At 40.1% G+C, this 20,620-nt stretch overlaps 1 long non-coding RNA gene across 6 annotated transcripts in view; it reads right to left on the bottom strand.

The window, feature by feature from the left end:
• Positions 1-20,160, bottom strand: part of LOC135204760 (uncharacterized) — a 270,567-nt gene extending 250,407 nt beyond the window's left edge. For 3 of the 6 annotated variants that reach the window (XR_010312334.1, XR_010312335.1, XR_010312339.1), the window contains exons 1-3: positions 20,022-20,077; positions 7,125-7,227; positions 6,048-6,259 (exon numbers count right to left, since the gene is read on the bottom strand). This is a non-coding gene — a long non-coding RNA (uncharacterized LOC135204760). Of the gene's footprint in view, positions 1-6,047; positions 6,260-7,124; positions 7,228-10,874; positions 11,033-20,021 lie in introns of those variants that run through there. The other 3 variants (XR_010312336.1, XR_010312337.1, XR_010312338.1) reach the window with 3 other exon arrangements.
• Positions 20,161-20,620: the final 460 nt, after the last annotated feature.

Raw genomic sequence — 20,620 nt, 5'->3', positions numbered from 1 at the left:
CTTGTCCTCACGGCACGTCACGTCGCTGGTTCCAGCCGTGGCTGGCACCGGCGAAACGGGGGGACCTCTTCCCAGCCTCAGCCCACCCGTGGCCGGTCGTGGGGACCGTCACGTCCCCGGGTAGCCAGCTGGTCGCCGCGAGAGCGAGAGCTGGTCTGGTGAGAGTCGCGTGAGCGGCTGTCACCAGTCTTCTGCCCCGTGCCGTGAACCTGACGCTGAGCGGGCTCAGAGGTCTGGTTCCTGGCTGCACGGTCGCTAGTAGGCGACCGTACACTCGGTACCTCCCGCGAACGAGAGGCCGAGACGGACCCTGATGCAGTGGCAGAACCACTGACACCCAGGCGAGGAAGTACCGGTGTTAGCCGGTACCCCTCTGGTCCCCGTAGTCTTTCTTCCTTGCGAAGAAGAGACGGGCCCCGCTCCCGAAAGGAGCAGGAGGACCAGCGGAAGGAACCCTCCCGTCCCACCGAGGTGAGACGGGTCCCGAGAGAAGCTCCCGAGGGAGACTTCTTAGGAGGGAGAGGCAACCTTCTTCTTCCTCGGCGTGAAGCCTTAGAAGTCGAAGGGGAAGAGGCGGCAGCCGACGACGATGAAGAAGATGAAGACGACGACGACGACACCTTCCTCCTCTTCTTCGTCAGCTTCCTCAGGACAGACGTAAGATCTGCTATCCAGGGCGGAGCCGGGGCTGCTGTAGCCGAAGCCCACTGGGCCCGGACGCACCTTGTACAGACAGACCAAAGTCTGGGGTAGTACCACCACGAACAGGGACGACGTCAGCAGGTATGGGCATCTCAGGAACAGCAGGCACAGCCAGCGCAGCAACGGCAGGGACAGCCAGCGCAGCAACGGCAGGGACAGCCAGCGCAGCAACTGCATGGACAGTCAGCCCAGAATCGGCAGGTACGGCAGGCAGCACCGGAAACACAGGAAGTGGAGCAGCAGCCAGCAACATCCTGGTACCGGCGGCAGGTCCAGGGGCGAGCTCTAGGGCAGCGGAGTGTGGTCGCAGCAGCACGGCAACCACGAGCGGCGGCGGCACGCCCCCCTCTCGGTACGGCGAACAGCACTTCACAGCGGCTGTAGGCAAGACTGTTACCACGTGAGGCGAGTACACCAGGTGAGGAGGGACGTCGTCACCTGGAGCGTGGTCACCACTCCATGGGTGACCGCAGTAGGCCCAGACATAGAACCGCAGCCCCTGGACACTAGCACGCCCAGCAAATGGAAGGACGCCCATACCTCACCAAGGTCCACCCTCGTGGAGTAGCACCTGCGGAAATAACAGTAGTAGTGATTAGTGGGGGGGAAGTACCCCTCGCGCGGGGGGTGAGCCCCACGCCGAACGAGTGGAAGACCCCGAATACAATTTGTATATCTGGCACCGAGCGCCCTCCCCCGCGCTCGAACGGATCGGGCGAGGAGAAGAACCCAGATAACCTCCTCCCCCCCCCCACCCCCCCCCCCCCCCCCCCCCCGAAGGAGAAGGGCCATCTGTGGAGCTGAGTGTGGGGGGGGGGGGGGGGGGGAATTCTCGTTCCCCACCCCCGCCACAGCACCCATGTACCCAACAATAACAATAAGAGCCCAAGAGCAATCGTGCCCTCGGCCCGAATGCAAGGCATAAGGATCAATTCCCCCCTGACTGAGCGGAACTTGAACCAAATAAATATTGATGCAATCAATAAGAAAAGGAATAAAATGAAAAAGAATCTTGCATTACGATTCACTTCACAATGAATAAGGGCTCGGAGCGAGCGCATTTGCGCCCTCGGTACCGAGCGCAAGGGTAAAAGGATCCATTCCCGATTATGAACGGAAACCTTGATCCTAATGAATTGATGCAATCAAAATATATATGAAAATGAAAAAGAATACTGCGCTTGCGATTCACTTCATACAAAATAAAAATGGGGAAGGATCAATTCCCGGGAAATAGCGGAAACATTGATCCAAGTAAATAATGCAATCTCAATAAAAAATGAAAATAAAAAGAACTGCACTTGCGATTTCACTTCATTCAAATAAAAAAGGGGAAAAGATCAATTTCCGGGTAAGAGCGGAAACTGATGCAAAATGAGTATTGCTACAATCAAAATAACATATATGAAAATTAAAAAGAATACTGTACTTGCGATTCCACTTCCATACAGAATAAGTTTTCGTGCCAAGCGCATTCGCTCGGCAACGAGCATACAGGTAAAAAAAATATAAATGAAAAGGGCACTTACTTACGATTTTCTTATCTACACATTCCAACCAAAAATATAAGCTCGGAGCGACGCGCTCTCCCGCCCTCAGCACTGAGGCATACAAACAATACGAGGATCATTTCTGGGAAAAAATGAAATTCCCGCACTTACGGCCCTCATCCCGGCACTCGGGTAATCGGAGGGCGTGGAGAAACCAAGATCCTTTAATTCACAATTGAATTCAATGGAAATAAATATGAAATGATTGTACTTACAATTCAGTTTCACTAGATAAATAGAAAAAGAAAAACACAACCATGCGAAAGCAACGACGATGAAGCGGGCAGAGAGCGATGATACACGTCTACACGCCAGCAGGCCGAAAGCAAAAGTTATTTGTTTACCTCCCAGTCGCGCGCGCGCGCCTGTCGGACAAGCAGTTAACTACCGAACCCCTTGTTCGAAAGCTTACGACCTATCCAGCTGCCGCTAGTACCTTCCTATTGTAAAAGGACCGAAGGTTTGTATGCCGTGTCGGAACAAATGTGACTTTAGTTGATTTACTAGGTCATCAAATGGAACTGCAGATGGCAATTTCGGTGCTGTTAACTTAGATCGTGGAAAATGTCTCTACTCCAACTGAAGAAAGCAACAAAGCCCTTTTTGCTGTCGCCTCTGTTACTTCATTTACTTCACAATTCATGGAAAATAGATCCAGCCAACAAGATAATTCCAACTTAATCTTGGGTTTAAACCTCGGGAATTGTCGGTCCTCCTTGCTGCTGCCATCTCCTTCCTTGACAGGGTATGGAACTTCGGTAGTCCCCAACAAATACAGCTGAATTCAGGCTACTCGAATACTGGAGTCTGGACGTTGGCCAGGGCTAAACTGGTATGCTAGGCTAGATACGGCCGGCTGTCGTTGGTACACTAACTCTCCTTCAATGTGACATACCTCTTCGTACACTGGGTTCTTCCTCGTTGCCACTGTTGCATTCTTGTCCTTTAGTACTTAGGTCCTAAGAAGACAGGTTGGTCATTCACGTACTTTATTCTGGTATATCAATTACAAGTAAGGAGACCTATGCTTCTGCTGGCGTCCCCGTTCGTGGATGGCGGGAGATTCCCACAACAACTCCCAGAAGGTTCAACATAGTAGAATGAGAGAGTAGTGTTTCTCAATACATTACATGGACTTTGCAAAAAGCAATACTATTAATTGACAGAGACCTCTTGAATTCACGAAACCTGTGCCTTGCTGGGTTTCGAAGACGAAGTTGCTTGTTCACTTTAAGGTTCCTCCGAAGCACTGCTTACTTCACATTCTTTGCAGGTGAGGTAGAAGGGATCATCGAAGGTAGAGGTAAAAAAAAAAATCTTTAGGCCCAAATCTGCTTGAAGAGTTCAACAGAAACGTTCAGCCAGGCGACACACCTGGTGTGCGCTGGCGCGTGGCGCACGCTTGGGGTCCACTGGCGCGCGCTCGGCGTCCACTTGGCGCACGCTTGGGTGCACCCGCGTGCGCTTGGCGTGCACCCGCACGTGGCTGGCGTCCCGTTCAAGCCGAGCGTCAAAAGAAGCGTGCGGAAAAGCGTCACGCTCCTGACAGGCGTCAAAACAAGCGAGAGAAACTGCCTTCAGGGAAGAGCGAGAGACATCTCGGAGAGAAATCCGACTGCACGAAGCAGTCTCAGGAGAAGGGTTGATCGTGTGAGAATACGTGGGGCGAGGGAACGCCTTCTTATTCTCCCAGTAACAAAGCTCGGATGTCCGCACTCACAAGCGTCCTGCTACTATGACTTCTTTTTCCCTTTTTCTCGGTGGAAAGACATACACATGTTCAGGCGACGTTCGCCTTCTTACTTCTCACTGCAATGCATGACGAGAGAGAGAGAGAGGAAGTGAAGCGTCCTCTTCTATAAAGCTTCTATTTAGAGGGCGCGAGTCCTTCCGAAAGCTCCAACCCCTGCACGGGGAGGACGCTTCGGAGGACGAGAAGCAATCCTTCAGGATTCGTGCATGTGCACGCACTTTGGCAGCCTGGGAGTATCTTCAGGTCTGCCGAAGGCACGTCAGATCGGTGGGGGTTCCTCGTAACCCTCCTTCGGCTTTCGACATGCTCTCTCCCTGTGTTCCTGGGAGTCCAGCAGAGGTCCCAGCCTAGAGACGAAATGAGGCCGATCTGACGCACCCTCCACTACACAAGGGGCACTGTCACTGCACTTAGCCACTTCACTTTTGCTCTCTAAAGCAAGCACTTTCGATTTGAAGTTATGAATCGATACAGTATCAGAGAAAGGGCATTACCCTCTACAGAAACTGTTTGAGGGCCCGAAGGCAACACTACAGGGTTAGGAGTAGCAACTACAGAAGGGGCACTACACTTCACAACAATGATTGGAGAGCGAGCACTTTAGATTCCAAGATACAGATGGAATCTATAACGTAAAGGGCATTACCTCTCGCAGGCATAAGCTCATAGCCCGTAGGCCATACTACAGGGTTAGGCAAAATAAAGTCTACAGGAAGGTTAGCAGGTTCACTACCCTGACTTTTTTTTACTGATTAATTGCGTACATATGAATCATACGTCTTCCTTACGGAATTAGAAGAAGTCTCACACTCCTTACATGACAAATCTCAACAAAGAAGAAAGACCCGTACCCCTCGTGCATACCAAGTGCGGATCTACCGAAGCTTTCGGTAGCCACACCCTATCTTTGCAGACAACACCCTCTGAAACTAGCCTAACTAGATTCAGATACCTTATGCAAAAATGAATCAAATTCAAATCAATTTATGATAGCGTATGCCTAGCCACAAATCCAAGTAAATAAATCAAAAGACAATTAGGATACTTAGCGGCAATGAAGTTTCCAAAATCCTAAGAAGGAGGTACTGAAAACAGGTGTTTACAGTACGGCGACAGAAAAAAATATGAATAGAAAATGGGAATGGTTCCTGATACCCGCCTCCCAGCGGCGGGAATGGGTACTAACCACCTGGCCGACCACTGCGTGTGCCGGAAGTTTTTGAAATTCTGTCGGACTTCAGAAAATACAGCTATATATATATCTGACAGGTAAGTTTCATGAACAAAATATAAAATATTCTAATAGCAATTATAACACATACTTGACAAAGGCCTACATAGGTGGTAATTATCATGGTTACGAGATGCATAACAATAACGTCAAGTGAAGCAGACTCGAGAGGACATGAAAATATTAGTTAAAAGTAAAACAATACCCTTTGATTTCATTAAAGAACATTCTCAACCAATTTGCGCTTCCTTCGCCAAAACTTTACAATACACCAAGTTGCGTAGCCTGATACCAGCCAGTCACTGACTGGGGCAGGTTCCTCATATATAAATAAACCTAACCTTACCTATAATGCCAGGTCCTGACCTAACCAGAGCTTACCTACCTACCTCACCTAAATTAAGGAGACATGAACTGACCCGGGAAGGGGGTGACCTCCCCAAAACTCCTTCAAAAAGGCAGTAACCTGTCCTGGTTGGTGACTGGCAGCTAAATAGTGGCCACTGATCCCGGAATGCAGCCACCTTCCCAAAAACAGGTACTTGAATTTGCTGCCACGAGCATTGGTCAAGAGTTGTGGCCCATCCAGGCAGCACATCGAGACCTCTACACTCCTCTCAAAGTAAGTGATTCCTCTTAAATTACGAAATAATGACTCAAACCTCATCCTTGACTTTTTAGATATCTTTGAAGCCTCCTTTCCATGTAATGCATAAAACAAAACACATTTACATAAATTATAAACAAAATGTTTTTATAACACAAAACCCATTGAGAGTCACATACAGAAAGAAATCCCCGTCACACTAACCTATCATAGCAGGAATTAAACGATCCACGACGATAGTTCTAACGTGCTGCTTTTTAGCGGGTAAAATTCAATTTGAAGATCTGCCCAGTCGTTCCATTTCCTTCTGCATCCTCATTGTTATTGCTCAGTTAAGGGGTCAGCTGCCTTGATGCATCTTTTCCAACTGTATCCTTTGATGGCAGGTCACCTCCTTCCTCTGCTGCTTGTGGGTCCTGGCCCAAAATAATGAAAAACAACTTAGGTCAAAGTAATATACTGATTACAACTTTCTATACTTGATGTAAATGTGCATATTTGTCCATGATAGGCTCAGGTAATCCAACACATTTATTAATATTATTATTACTACTAATTGGGAAAGTAAATCCACAGTAGTATGTCTGTTGATTTTGTTATTTAAGATATATAAAGCAGAAAGCTTTCGATGACCTGGAGGACCGTGCAGGTCATCGGAAGCTTTCTGCTTTTTATTTTAAATAACAAAATCAACTGACATACTACAGTGGATTTACTTTTCCATTTTATTGACTCATGCTATTAAGAGTTTTCTTTCCATTACTTTTATTATTATTCAGAAGATGAGCCCACCACAGAGGCCACAGACTCGACATTTAAGCGTTACCTTAGAGGCCCCTAACCTAACTACCTTTCATTGAAACACTACAATGCACATAAATCTATCAAAACAAAGTGCAAATTGATCAGTACTATATTTGAATATGCATGGAAAATTCCATATTAAAAATGGACACTGATCATTAACCCTACATATAGACCAGCACATCCCCATGGCAATTCTCATACATAAAGTTACGACATCAGTGATTAAGGTTAGGAATGAATAAGAAACTGTTCATAAAGTCTATGAAACAATTGCTAAGAGAGGGTGGAAAGTATGATGGAAGAAAGAGAATATGAATGGAGGTAGTACAATAAAATGAATGAAGGGGGTTGCAGCTAGGGGACGAATGAATGCTGCAAAGAGCTCTTAGTAATGCCTACTGTACACCAGATGAGGTGAGGTGACGGCACCATCACCCTATAGAGTCCATGCAATAAAACGTGCAATGTGCTCACCTCAAGATGACCAGCTGGCTGGCTTTGAAGGTTGGTAACTTGAGAAGACACCTTCTTTCTGACAGTCCATTTGAAGTCGCCATGTTCCAGTTCTATCTGGAAGCTGGAAAAATAGAAATATTAGTGTTTTAAATGAAACAAACATGTTCATATAAGCCCCTCAGATCATACAGAGCCTTCGTTCACAGACATTTGGTCACAAAACGAGGCTTAAATAGACTGATGGCTGCGATGAAACAAAACAATATATCAAATAATAAACTAATAAAGTTTTTGAATGATGGAACTATTACATTTACATGAAACACTTCTCTTCATACCAGCCAGTCAAATCATACAGAGCCCTTGTTCATAGACATTTGGTTAGCAAATGAGGCCTAAATAGTACTCATGTTTCTAAGTGGTCAGGTGGATTCAATTTTATGAGGGGTGTGAAAACTGTTGCTGAAAGAGAGCCCACGTTGGGAAATAGAGTCGAAGAGAGAGCAACATTGTTTTGGACGATGAAGGAGCACTGCTACAATTCTACAGTTACAGATAAGATAAGGAAGAGTTTTTTGTTTATTTTTCTAGGGCACCGAGAGGACAAGGGAGGGAGAGGGAAAGGGGGTGGGGGTTATATAAGTTCTTACATGAGCAGTGCTAAAACAAAAGGGGAGTTATATGTTATACAACTCAACTTTATATAAACTCTGTTCAAGTAAAAAGGTATAGGGGAAACATCAGTTCAGGCCAACCCTCATCACGGTGGACGGGTCTTATTCACTCGATATTTAATTGGTGAAACATGAATACAATTGCAACTCTAAGCATACCATTTAAAAGACTGAAGTTTAGTCAAACGATATTGGTGATATATGAAAGCCCCATAACGAACTAAGAAAATAAGCATGTGAGCTCTTCGTAAAATATGTTTTCAAGGCAGTTTTGAAATCCAATATGGCGGCTACGTTTTTCATGGACGGTTCTCATCAGTGACGGACACCATCTTTCCCAGCCTTCCCAGCACTCATTTGAACAATGTTAGCGTATGTATGTAACGTTTATTGATCTTACTCAAGATTGCAGTTGTAATCAGCACAATAAAACAACATTTTGTTGCCTATATTAGTGAAAGTATGAAACTTGTTATTCCCGGGGTTATGGTTGGAACTAATTCATTCTTACCTTGTAATCGGCGGTTTTTATCCTTACTGCCATCACAACTGAAACTCCACAGTGCTTATTTGATTGTTATTATACACATTTTGGTCTCAGTTCACTCCACATTGCACTTTAAACCCGTTGCTGTTCCTGGTTTCTAAGCGCGCGCGCCATAAACACAATTACAAACAGCAGACGACGACAGACGACGACAGACGACGAAACTGCAAAGTTTTATTCCCTAAACTTGTTTACTTACTCGTTATTTAGTTTAAATTTACATTGTTATTTAAAAAATTTGATTTAATTCATGTATATTATCCCTTTTTAGCAACCAAATTACCCCGAAAAATTACAGATATTTCTAACGTAGATAAAATCAAATGTTTCTAACGTTTTCGTACATCTGGCTGCCGAAAACCATAGAGGAACGAATACGGAAAAGTGCATAGAGGAACGACTACGTTTTTTTTTTTTTTTGCTTTTTTGTTTTTGCTAGCACTTTTCATTGATTTCAGTCTTTATTAGTATTTTGAATTTCTTAAATAATCGTATGCCAGAAATAAATGTAACCTTTAATGTTTGCATGCTTTAATGTTGCATGCTAAGAATGGCAAAATCATCGTTGCCACATTAGTTGGAGGCTTCACACATACGCCGTTCCATTATTATAAACTGTTTCCATGAATTCTAGTTGTCATAGTAATGCAATAATGATAAAATTGCTTTAATATTTATGTATATATACTTCCAATACATAGCCTAATTTCACCAATTTCAACGTTTTGTGTGTAGTCTTATACCCAGTTTGGAGGGTCAACACATACCGAATGCAACAGAGAGAGAGAGAAAGGAAGGCGGAGGAACGAAGAAGAAATGGGATGGCGGTGGAGGGGGGGGGGGGGGGGGGGGGGGGGGGGGGGGGGGGGGGGGGGTGGGGGGGGTGGGGGAGGGGGGGGGGGGGGGTTATTGTTGGGGGGGGAGAGGGTAGGTGGAGCTTTATACGCGTGTTCGTATCCATTTCTGCATAATGGATTTTTTGTCTCTTGGTACAAGGACAAGTGTCGTTATTCTTTACGATTAGTGATTCCCGATACCCTTATAAATTACGGCACTGGGTGTAATGCACTATTAGCCCAAAAAATCTCCGTTCTGTTTACGAGTGTTCGTTACAGAAATAGGTATTGCCCAAAAACGTGCTTGCACTGTCTCTGAAACCCATAGTAGACATGCTGCTTAGTTGTCAATCAAGTTTTTATAACCAAGTATTTTTACAAGCTAGCTATTGAATAAATTTGTATTTTTCTCAGTCAAAACATATGCCCCTCAATGCTAACTTTCCTCTTTTAACGATTTCTGGTCATTGCAAATTCGGCCCCATAATTTCTTATGGTGCGAAAACAGACAGAGGCCATGGACCGAAAACGATTGCGTCACACTACGGCGATAATCCAGCAGTAAAACATCTTCATATATCCAAAAAGTAAATAATAAAGATATATATGCGCATTACGATTATAACAATTACATGTATAGCTGATAACAATCTGCACGAATAACTGGTAAACTGTTCTGCAATGACAGTTGAGTATAGCAATTATTTACAATAGGTACGAAAGTCAAGATGTCGTGACGTCATAATACAGAACTTGAAAGAACGTTATAATTCAGAAAAATAATTACTTAAATTTGAGTCAGAGGCGAGTTACTTTTTCAATAACGAATATTTTCAAATAATCATCATAAATATGTAAAATATTGATGTTTTACTACTTATTTAAAAATTAGCCAAGAGAACGCTTCTCGTCATCTTCTACACCAACAGCTGTTTACGCCTGGCTTGTTGTTGATGAGAAATCGTGTTTCGATTGTTGTGATAAAAGTGCTCCAGCGTCTGTGGGTACAAGTGGTGTGCGGATTTATCACAGGAAATGGTTAGTTATTGACACAAGCTACTCCGTAAACATCGAGATGGCGTCAATCTTCGAAACATTTTTAGTTGTAAGTAAAAATTTCTAAAGCGTTTTGGTGAGATTTCCACTGCCGTGGGCGCCATTTTCAGTACCCTCTGTTTAAATCTGTTTAAATCTTAAAATTTGGCCTTAATTTCTAACTTTGGGGAAAATACTTACTTCGAAAGGAGAGTAGAGGTCTTTAGCTCCGTTTCTCACCAACAACAAGTCGCGACTGATGCCCATCTCGGGTGTCAGGACGCGTTATAATGTACTTTTTCGGAGGGTGGCTTGCACTGATGGTAGCTGGCCTGCGTGGCCTGCTTGATGTTTTACCCTACTATTGTTTTCTGTTCAAACACCATTATCAACTGCTGCGCTTTTCAATAATATGGTCTTTACCAAGGTTATTTTTCCATGGCACCCTAAGCTAAGGTTAGGTTAGGATGTAGTAGGCTTCTTGAAAGATATATCCTAGATTACTTGTGAGCTGGCTGAAGTAAGCCATGGAAATAGCCTACCATATGCAATGCTTTTCCACTCTGACCAAAATCTATTCCTGGCTAGTAACTTCAGGAATAAGCCACCTTACTTCACTGCGAGGGAAGGGGAGGGGAGGGGGTTAAACACCTTATCCACCCTACAATTGTCATACCTTAAGCCCATGGCTCATAAAACCAAATTCATCACTGATGTACCACCATAGGTATATTCTTTCATTGTTACGTCTTGACGATTAGACCTTACGACTTTAACTACAGTTGGATCTAGGGCCTGGGCCTCCCTCCCCCCCCCTCCTACTACCTGATCAGAATCGCTGGATTCGGCTGCCAGCGCTGGGAGTAGTAGTAGCTAGTAGCCTTGTAGGTAGTAGTAGGAAACGCGTCTAACCTAATCCCAGCACCACCTCCTATTGGAATTTATTTTAATTTCAATCTTACTTATATTTAATAAACAAAACAATTTAACAACCAAAACAACTTACATTAAAGAATAGATCCACTAATAAACTTTGTGACATTGCCGTACATTACCTTTTTCCTTAGCATGGCCAAAGATACATAATAATGTAAAGCACTTATCACAAATGTTGACGTTGACGTATTCCAAAATTGTCGTTGTCTTGGAGTTAGAACGTTCAGTTTTGTTCAGGGTTAATTTCCTATTACAATGTAGATGCCGGCCTTGCTAATGAGAAACTCTTACTGTAACTGTTCGCCGTGGCTGTGGTAACCTCCGAGGTAATTTACTTCTTACCTTTGACAGGTAGTACCTATTACGCACGCGCGAACTTAAGACCTATTAGGCAATTACTAGTTTAAGTAATTTAATTCATAAGTTTAATTTTATTATTCATTTTACTTATCATTAACGCTAATAGTTACTATACTAAGTAGCATTAAGTTATTTACTTTTAACTTAAGAAAAAATAGAAAGACTTCGAGTGAAGCTAACGACGAATGGCTATTCCCCACAGTCGGACACAAATATCAATCCTTTCTGATTTCTAACACACTCCCCACAATGGATTGCGATTATAGAATTGCAATGAATATCTTCATTAACCAAACATTATTTATTAAGGCCACCTTAAATCTGGCTACTGCGTTAAACAATTATTTCCAACAACGCTAAATAAAAGTATGGCCAAGTTACTTTAGTATCATCCTCACGTTACTAAAAGTAGCATTTTAACGTAGCATTTTAACTTAAGTCTTCACTTTATTTTAAGTGTAGCATTTTATTTAAATTTTTACACCAATTTTAACTTAGCTTAGTTTACTATAGGCTATCTCCTAATTTTACTTTTTGTTTACATATTTTAGGTTTATTTAGTTTATTAACCTAGAAAGTAATTAATTGCAATGCCCTTAATCCTTGTTTAAAGTTTAAAGAATAAAGCTTTAATAAAATATATCCTCATACTGAAAAAGTTTCGAGTGTGTAGCATTTTAGTCAAAATAAAAACTTGATTATTAGTAATTACAGTAAATGATATACTGAAAAGCAGTATTACAAATTATCTAAATTTTCCCTTAGCATTCTTTCAAATCTTTCGGTAGCCTTTCTCTTGGGTCTTACAGACCTTTCGCCTTGTTCAACGTGAATAGATTCAGGTTTATTTATACTGCCTGTTTCTACCTCAATTTCCATTGAATTATCTCTGGTTTGCCTTTCTCTTATAGCATGTGTCACTGACAGTTCCATAGGATAAAGATTACAAATAGAATGATATTCTATAGCCCCATTAGCTTGCTTTAGTTTCACTGACCTAATATTATTGTCAAATCCTAATATTAATTCTAATACCTTACCCATCATCCAAAATGGTCTGGGCTTATTAATAGCTTTAATTAGGACAATGTCACCAACTTTAATTCTATTTTCCCATTTACTTTGGTACAAATTTCTGCTATGTTCTCTCAGGCTTAAGAGATAATTTTCATACCATAATTTCTTAAAATTTTCAATAATTTCTTCTTGTATTTCTACAGTTCTCTCTAAAGAAGGTTGACTAGAATCGTCCAACCAAACATCACCATCATCTTTTCTCAAAATGAGGGATGAATTACCATGCAATTTGATAAAGGAATTTGGAGTTATAAACTCTAAATTTTCTGAGCTTGATCTATATGTTAAAGGCCTGGAATTTATCGCTAATTGAATATTAGAAAGGGTGTAGTTAATAATTCAAAGTAAGTTAATTTAGATCTTCCTATTACTTTATAAAGACAATTCTTTAACACTCTAATCAATCTCTCCCAAGCAGAACCAACCCATGCTGAATATAAAGGAATTTTAATGTGTTTGATATTACATTTCCTTAATTCAGATTGAAATTCCTGCGACTCCAAAGACCTTTCAAGGATACTTCCACCCTTGAGAAAAGACTTAGCGTTGTCACTGTACAGGTATTGTGTACATATTACTAAATCTTTGGAAAGCGAGAACAAAATTTTTAGTGGACATGTCTGGTAACAATTCAAAGTGCACAGCGCGCACGTTAAGACAAGTGAAAACTAATATGAACATTTTTGTGGTCTTACCACTCAACTCATCCCTAACCCAAAGGTGTCCTGTGAAATCAATACCTACATGCTGAAAAGGCTTGACTAAATTCATGTGGTGTTTAGGCATATCTGTAAACTTCGGGTATCTGTAAGCTAAGGCATTATATTTCCTACATATATTACAACTACTCAGCTCAGTCTTTACAGCTGACCTACCCTTGGGAATCCAAAATCCCTGTTCCCTAAGGTAGTTTAATGTAGTGCCTATTCCTAAATGCTGTACCTTCAAATGACAATGCTTTATTAACAATGAGGTAAACCTATGCTCTTTAGGAAGTAATACTGGGTTATGAACATCAAAGTCAAAGTACAAACACTTAGATATTCTTCCCCTAGACCTAATTATACCCTTTGAATCTAAAAATAAATTTAAATTGGACACTAGAGGAGGTATATTATTAGTAATATTGGCACTGCTTTGTAAAAAATCTAATTCTACTGTAAAGTATTCTTTCTGTGCAATTTTCACCCAATACTCTAAGGCTTTCTTTTTAGGATCACCACCCTTTAATCTACTACAAAATTTGAACAAGTAACTGGTAATTCTTAACAATTGTTCATAATTTGACATTTTATTTATATTGAGAATACCAGCGTTTACTTTATTTATTTGCATAGTGCATACTGTACTTATTTGATGCTTATAGTAAGGCGATATGCTCAATAAAGGGTAAGAGGCCACTTGTCAAAATCATTACTCAACCATTCTGGACCTTCTAGCCAATAAGTTGATTTACTTAAATATTTAGTATAGGATAAACCTCTGGTGATCATATCAGCAGGATTTTCTTTTGTATTTACATAGTGATATAAGACAGGTAGTTTAAATAGCTTAGATATTTCAACTTTAAGACCATCTGCCTCAAGTACTCTATTTCTAACAAATTTAGATTTTATTTTAGTTTTCTCTGGTCAATAGCCAATTTAAAACCACTTGAGCATCAACACAAATATTAATGAATTGAAAATTTATATTATTGTAGGCTTCTAGTAAAGAAGGTAAACATTTAAAAGCTAGAATTACTCCCATTAGTTCCAAAGTGGGGACACTATGCTCATTTCTCTTATTCAGTGGAGCCAATTTAGATTTGGAGAACAAATAAGAACTTTTATCATTTTGATTAACCGCATAGGCCACAACCCATAGGCCTCCACAGAGCTATCACAAAAAATGTGAAGACCATACGAGTCTAGTTCATTAAGGGACTCTCTAGGAAATTTAAGTTCAGATAACATTTCAAAATCTCTACTAATAATTTTCATTTCCCACAAAGGTCTTTAGGTAAATTTTGATCCCAACCACATCTAATTTCCATATTTTTCTCATTAAAATTTGCCTCTTATTGTTACAGGAAGGACTATATTCAAAGGATCAAATATTTTAGAAGTTTGTGACAATACTTTTCTTTTTGTGTCTGCTTCTGGGTCTATTTTACAAGGCGCAAGACTAAAAGAATCATTATTTACGTTGAATCTATAACCCAATACTTTATCCTCTTCGCAAGAATGTTCAACAAGTCTATTATCAGACGACATTTTTTCTCTCAACTCTACACAATTGGAGTTCCAAGACCTTAAAATAAAGCCCCCTTGTTCCATCCTATCATTAGCTTGCTTATACAAATTTTTCATTTCATCAATGTTGTTACCAGTTACAAGAAGATTGTCTACATAAAAGTTATTAGTTAATATTTCTTTACACTTATCATCAGGATAACTTTCTGCGTGATGTTTCATAACAAAATTTAATATAAAAGGTGAAGAAGTGTAACCAAAAACTATTGTTTGTAGCGATAAGATACTAATTTATTTCCCAGTTTCCAAAAGAAACAAAATCTATTTTTGTCCACTTCATTTTTTAATTTAATCATCAAAAAAAGCTTTTTTGACGTCACTCAACATTACATATTATTAGTTCTAAAGTAAAAGAGCAATTTCAGTATTGAGCCCATTAAATCTATCCCAGGATAAGCTGCTTCATTAAGTGAAGGCAATTCCCTGTAAGTTTTTAAAGACAGTTAAATACTGGCCTGATTTTTGTGGTAACTTGCTCTTCTAATTTTATAACTGGTCTATGGGGAATCCATATATACTTATGATAGTCAGAAGGACTTACTTTAATTTCCTCGATTATACCATCCTCGAGTTGTTTATCAAAAACTTCCTGGTATTTGTCAATGAGACCCTTTTTACCAAGATACTCTACTGTTCTGTCTAATACCTTAAGTGAAACAAAATGATTAGATGGGACGCTGTCAATTTTATCAGTATACCAGGGCAATTCTACATGATAAAATCCATTATCAAAAGAGATCCCCTCTCTAAATCTGTCAATTTGTTCTTTATCAAAGGAGACCAATTCTTTTTCACACTTTATTCCCAAGGATTCAAGACTAAAAAGGTGTTCGAGTCCATTGTCTACCTCACTGTCTTCTAATATATCTCTAATGGATTGAAATAAGATTTTAGAGGATCCATTACTAAATTTACCACGCTTTTTGTTTTAACATTCAGTGTTTTCTTACTAACCATGGAGTTCATAATGGCTCTACTCTCTGCCTCATCCAAAAAAGTTGAACACATTACCTACAGGAGCTACTCTATTATTTACGACTAAACAAGCTCCACCCAACATTTTAGTCCAAGTTACCGAAGGTAAAAACTGAATGATATCTATTCCTAACAACATGTCAACCTTCATACTTTCATGGTTTCTGTGGTCACAAAAAGTCTCATCCAATAAAGCAATATTATTTTCTTTAAATTTATTTATTATTTGATTCATGCCAGGCACTTCAAAGTTTATATTGAGCGATTTGTCAACTAATAAAGGTATGAATATTAAATTGTTTATATTTATTCCAGTGGACATTTGCTTGAAGCCCTTAGTTTCTTGCCCTATATATTGCTTTACATCACATTCCAAAGCATACAACGCCTCTACATCCTGACAAAGATCTTTAGCTGCAGATTCGGAAATATACGACCGCTGACTGCCAGTGTCAAACAAACATCTGACTTTCCTAGCCTTTTTGCCATTTCTTAAATACAAAGTCATAGTGGGTAAAATGTGAGACGCATCAAAACTTCTTTGAGCAAAACATAAGCTTACGTTAGTTTTAGTAGTTAGTTTCGGCTTTATTCACAGAAGGGCACAATGGAGTTATGTGTTCCCTCTTTCTACACAACAGACATTCAAACCTTAACTTATTTTGTTTCCCGTAACATTCATTGTCTTCGTGCCCTGAACCAGCGCATCTAGTGCATAGTGAAAGTTCCCTCAGTCTGGCCAATCTATCATTATAATTATTAAAGTTAACACATTTTCCCAAAGTATGGCCTTCAGCTGCACACAATTTACAAATTAACTTAGTTTCTTTATTTGCAAATTTAAAATTTTGAATCGTACTTACACCTACCTTATTTTCTTTAGGTTTAAATGAACTGCTAGGACTAGGTTTACTAGAGGTTTTAGTGAGGGTCTTTTTTCTATTGGAAACAGTTTTAGATAAAGTTTTGATAATTTCATTATAATTAGAAAGAATGTCAGATATATTAGGATAATTAGTATTTAATTTGTGAACCAACTCTCTCTTTACTGGTATGGGGAGTTTATTAAATACTATATGACTCACAAATTTATGCCCAGAGGACCCCACTTCCAATAAATCAATATTATGTGCTTTCAATTCATGCAGATAGGATTTGATTTCGTTGAGGTAAACTTTCACCGACGAGAATTCTTGATCATATTCAAAACTTGGTGCAGCACTCAAAATGTTCTTAAAAGTCTCGTCAACAATATAATCTACGTCAAGGAATTCTTCTTTTAACATTTCAATTGCCAAGTGGTAGTTACGGTCAGAAATAGTCAAATGCTTAACTACCTTCAAGGCATAGCCCCTAAGGTACCCATGTAAATATATTTGTTTGGCAGAATCGGACAGATTTTTTCTGGACCCAATGACATTATTAAATTGATTAAGGAAAGAATTGAAAGCAAATTTATCTTTCTCCTCTCCACTAAAGTTTCCACATTCTAAAGGAGGGGGTTTCCCATCAAACATATTCATTCTAGACATCATTTCTAAAACTTTATCGGCAGATAAGTTGCTAGAAGCCCCACTTAACTCACTTATGAATTGTTCATATTGGTCAAGCTCTATACTAACCTGAATGCTATATTCTGCCTGACTATCTAACTCCTCATTATAAAATTGTTCATTACTGATCATTATTTCATGTGTCTCCAAAACATTATTAATTTTTTCATCAAAGTGTTTAACCTGCTCGATCTCTTTTTCGATTTCAGTTATTTGAGTCTTACAAAAGGAAGAAGTCAATTTATTATCACCATGAAGCTCCGTTAGGCTTCTTGAAGTTAAATAGTTACCTTCCGCCTTTTGTGTTATTTCCCCGCATCCTCCTCAAGGATGATATAATATTCATAGGGTTAACAAACTCTTCCTCTTTATCAGACATGATTAACTAATTATACTCGATAGATTTAGTATCAATAGCCTGCAAATATTTAAAAGATAACACCCCACCTAAGTTATCGATGCTTACGGGTTACCTAGTACATTATGAAATAGTTATAATACATAATATAAGTTACTAATTACGTCGCACTTGAGTTCCATATTGGTTACCATTCGAAATACCGAGCGACAGTTAGCCAGTTAGCCGTTTCTAAAAAATCACTTACTTCACCGAACGATAAACACATATTTACCTCCGAATATTATATGGAATACACGACAATTTTGGAATTATATTGGAATTTATTTTAGGCACAGGATATAGGTACGGCAGCCGTATCCCGATCGCGGTAGATATTGGTACGGCAGTGAATTGCGCATGCGTCAATTTCAGACTTCCTGCCGTACAAATAATATAGTGTGGTGGGGGTACGGCAGATTCTGTTATTGATGCCGTTTTGTGCTCTTGACTTGCTGTAGGTACAGCAATTATCTGTATCCGTTTACCAGTTTGCTAATCATTCTGTATTATAAGACCAGAATTCCGCTTTTTGAACATCTTTCCCACTGTTTTTAGTTAACAAAATGTCCCCCACCCCTGCCTGTTGTTTGCTATTGTGAATTTTGCCCCTCGTTTTTGTGCTACTAAAACAAAAATATCTCAATTTTGATGGAATGGTGCTGAAATTTTGTTTGATTTTGCCATTTCACTAGCTGGTAACTTCTATCGTTTTCTCCGTCAGCTGCAATTACTTACGATTGATTTGGCCATTTACTAGAGGAGCGACTTTGGGTTTTCCTTACCACCATGAATGCAGCAGAGCACGATTTCTGTGTATTTCAAATCCTCTTATAATCTCCTCTTCGGAGTTCGTTTCAGGGCCGATTCGATCGTTCTTGACCTACGTATATACAATTTGGTATTTCTGTTGAAGCATTCCGCATCGTTCGTCCCCGCGAATACGAAAGCCACCAGGAATTGGGACGTCAAATGTTTTTCATCGTGTTTAGTACGAGCCCCGGGGGGTTAATTACAGTCTTCCGAATAAATATTACTTAAAATTCTTTTTCATGAGGTAAAACCACAGAAAAAACGCAACTGCCATAGTCTAGGCCGCCGAGGAATGGATTATAACATAAACCTACCCACAATTTTTGAAAGTTTGAGTCTTCATAGATGTCTATGGCTTCTTCAGCTCGTTAAAGCCTGAAAACTTTTGTTTTTCGGCGAAAACTAATGTATTACTCTGCGGTTCATGCTGTTCCGTTGCCATTTTTCTTGCTCTCATTGATATCCCTGAGGCGGTAAACAAGGGTTCGCGCATGCGCAAATCCACTGCCGTACAAATATCTACAGCGATCGGGGTACGGCTGCCGTACCAATATCCAGTTCGTTTATTTTAATTTCAATCTTACTTATATTTAATAAACAAACAATTATTTAACAACCAAAACAACTTACATTAAAGAATAGATCCACTAATAAAACTTTGTGACATTGCCGTACATTACCTTTTTCCTTAGACATGGCCAAAGATACATAATAATTTAAAGCAAAGCTTATCACAAATGTTGACGTTGACGTTGACGTGTTCCAAAATTGTCGTTGTCTTGGAGTTAGAACGTTCAGTTTTGTTCAGGGTTAATTTCCTATTACAATGTAGATGCTGGCCTTGCTAATGAGAAACTCTTACTGTAACTGTTCGCCGTGGCTGTGGTAACCTCCGAGGTAATTTACTTCTTACCTTTGACAGGTACATATTACGCACGCGCGAACTTAAGACCTATTAGGCAATTACTAGTTTAAGTAATTTAATTCATAAGTTTAATTGTTTTTATTATTCATTTTACTTATCATTAACGCTAATAGTTACTATACTAAGTAGCATTAAGTTATTTACTTTTAACTTATTAAGAAAAATAGAAAGCTTCGAGTGAAGCTAACGACCGAATGGCTATTCCCCACAGTCGGACACAAATATCAATCCTTTCTGATTTCTAACACTCCGCACCGGGCGTAGAACGTAAAATAACGATGGTAAAATTGAGAGTATTTCTAAGTAAATTGCGTATAAAAATAACGTCTTTGACGTTGCTTACACACACACCCCTTTGCATGTTACTACAACGGCCTCCTCCTTCTCCTACTAAAACGACTTCCGGCGCCGAAAAACGACCAGGACCTGGTTTAACTCCTTATTTAAAAGCAACTAATAAAATAATATTAAAACCTTGAAGGCTAATTTTCACCTTCATCAATTTTCAATATAGGTACCTACTACTATATCTAGTAGTTGTTGGTCGATGTCGTAGACTCGTAGTAGTAGGTAGTAGTAGTAGTATGAGGCACTTTCCTTTCAACGGCACTCCCTCTTGACAAAATCTCTGATACTGCACTACGTTTAATTTGTTCCAGGGGCGTCATTTGGGTGGGGGTGCTGGGACGGGCGGGGGTGGGGATGGGGGGGGAGCTGCCCGGCCCCCCAAGACTCAAGTCGTCCCTCCCCAACAAAGCCTCATCTTGCTGAAATAAATAAAATTTCTCAGAAATATTAGTTTCTTGATCCTAAAATGTCTACTATAGGCTACCAGTGATGATGAGATAAACAAACAATAGTGTGAGCATATATAGTTTTTGATGAAATGCTTTCTCATGTGGCTTCAAAAAACACATATAATAGCTAAAAATACAAATGCAAAAACCAACTTATTAGGCTCGTCTTTGGCCCGCCCCCCTCCCCAAACAAAATCTGAAATGCCGCCCCTGATTTGCTCCCAGTAAAAATGTGCTGGAAAGTACGAAATACTCTATCAGTTCTCTTGTATTTCGTGGCATAAACATTTTTCAT

Source organism: Macrobrachium nipponense, chromosome 47 (genome assembly GCF_015104395.2).
Source record: "Macrobrachium nipponense isolate FS-2020 chromosome 47, ASM1510439v2, whole genome shotgun sequence".
NCBI lineage: Eukaryota > Metazoa > Arthropoda > Malacostraca > Decapoda > Palaemonidae > Macrobrachium > Macrobrachium nipponense.
This window is presented reverse-complemented; position numbering and strand designations above follow the sequence as displayed.